This window comes from Myotis brandtii, unplaced genomic scaffold, assembly GCF_000412655.1.
Source record: "Myotis brandtii unplaced genomic scaffold, ASM41265v1 scaffold1525, whole genome shotgun sequence".
NCBI lineage: Eukaryota > Metazoa > Chordata > Mammalia > Chiroptera > Vespertilionidae > Myotis > Myotis brandtii.
In genome coordinates, this window is record NW_005355521.1 from 156,880 (window position 1) to 159,421 (window position 2,542).

Consider the following 2,542-nt stretch of genomic DNA (forward strand, 5'->3'; position numbering starts at 1 on the left):
CCCATGCATCAGGCCTCTATCCTATATAGTAAAAGGGTAATATGCAAACTGACCCTAACAGCAGAGCGACCAGGAATCACTGGTCACTATGACACACACTGACCACCAGGGGGCAGATGGTCAATGCAGGAGCTGCCCTCTGGTGGTCAGTGAGCTCCCACATGGGGGAGCTCTGCTCAGCCACAAGCCAGGCTGACAGCTGCCAGTACAGTGGTGGTGGTGGGAGCCTCTCCTGTCTCCTCAGCAGCGCTAAGGATGTCCGACTGCAGCTTAGACCTGCTCCCCGCTGGTAAGTGGACATCCCCCGAGGGCTGCCGGGCTGCCAGAGGGATGTCTGATTGCCATCTTAGGCCCAATCCCCCGGGAAGCAGACCTAAGCCAGCAGGTGGTGATCCCCCGAGGGGTCCCAGACTGCGAGAGGGCACAGGCCGAGCTGAGGAACCCCCCCACCCCCGAGTGCACAAATTTTTGTGCACTGGGCCTCTAGTATATATATAATCTCACTTCTTTATCCATTTGTCTATACATGGACACCTAGGTTACTTCTATATATTTTCTATTCTAAATAATGCTTCAATGAACATAAGGGTGTATATAACTTTTTGAATTAGTGTTTCTGTTTTTGTAGGATAAATAGCCAGAAGTGAAATTGTTGGCTCATATTGTAGCTCTTTTTTAAATTTTGGAGGAATTGGCATACTGTTTTCCATAGTGGTGTCACAAATTTACAATCCCACAGACAGTACATGAGAGTTCTCTTTTCTCCACATCATCACTAACACTTGTTATTTGTTGTCTTTTTTGATAAAGCCATTCTTCCAGGTAGGAGGTGATATCTCATCATGGTTTTGATTTGCATTTCCTTGACACTTACTGATGTGCATCTTTTCAGATGTTTCTTGACCATGTATATATGTTCTTTGGAAAAATGTCTATTTTATAATTGGATCGTTTGGTTTCTTTGATGTTGAGTTGTATGAATTGAAGGATACAAATTAATATGCAGAAACTGATCACATTTTATATATTAACTAGAGGTCCAGTGCACAAAGTTCCCTAAACCAGCAGTCGGACATCCCTCTCACAATCCAGGACTGCTGGCTCCCAACCGCTCACCTGCCTTCTGGCCTGATCACCCTAACCGCTTCTGCCTGCCAGCCTGATCACCCCCTAACCACTCCCCTGCCAGCCCAATTGACACCTAACTGCTCCCCTGCCAGCAGCCTGGCCGCTTACTGCTCTCCCCTGCTGGCCTGATCACCCCCAACTGCCCTCCCCTGCTGGCCCGGTCCCCCCTAACTGCCCTCCCCTGTTGGCCTGATCACCCACAACTGCCTTCTGCTGCCAGGCATCTTGTGATGACATGGGGGCAGCCATCTTGTGACCACATGGGGATGGCCATCTTGTGACCACATGGGGGCACCTATCTTGTGACCACATGGGTACATCCATCTTGTGACCACATGGGGGTGGCCATCTTGTTACCACATGGGGGCAGCTATCTTGTGACCACATGGGGATGGCATTCTTGTGATTACATGGGGGGCCCATCTTGTGTGAGGGCATGATGGTCAATTTGCATATTACCTCTTTATTATATAGGATGTCATTTGGAAATATCTTCTCCCATTCAGGAGGTTGTCTTTTCATTTTGTTGAAGGTTTCCTTTTGCTTTGTAGAAACATTTTACTACGATGTCATGCCATTTGTTCATCTTTGCTTTTGCTAAGAAGACATCAAAAAACATATTTGTGAGACCAATGTCAAAGTATTGATAACCTATACTTTCTTCTAGGAGTAGTTTTATAGTTTCAGGCCTTATATTTAAGTCCTTAAACCATTTGAGTTCATTTTTATATATGGTGTAAGGGAGTGGTCCAGTTTCATTTTTTTCTAATGTATCTGTCAAGTTTTCCCAGTAGCACTTATTGAAAAGATTGTCCTGATAATTTATTAATATATAAAATTTAATCAGTTTCTGCCTATAAATTTGTATCCTTCAAATTAACTGAATTCATTTATTAGTTCTAATTGTTTTTGGGTGGAGTCCTTAGTGTTTTCTATATATAACTAAGGCCTGGTGCATGGGATTCATGCACTGGTGGGGGGTGTGGCCTGTGGGTATCGGCCTTCTGTGGGAGCAGCCACTCATCTCAGTCAGCCAAGTGGCTGTGGACCTGCCCTCTGAGCAGCTGCTCTTGCTGTGGGAGCACCACTCATTTCAGTCAGCCGAGCAGCACTCCCACTTTGGAAGCACACTGACCATCAGGGGGCAGCTCCTGCATTGAGCGTCTGCCCCCTGATGGTCAGTGCACATCATAGCGACTGGTCGATAGGTCGTTCTGATCGTTCCGCAATTCAGTTGCTGGGCTTTTATTATATACTAGAGGCCCGGTGCACAAAAATTTGTGCACTCGGGGGGCGGGGGGAGGGGGGTCCCCCAGCCTGGCCTGTGCCCTCTCGCAGTCTGGGACCCCTCGGGAGATAACGACCTGCTGGCTTAGGCCTGCTCCCGGGTGGCAGAGGGCAGGCCCAATCCCTA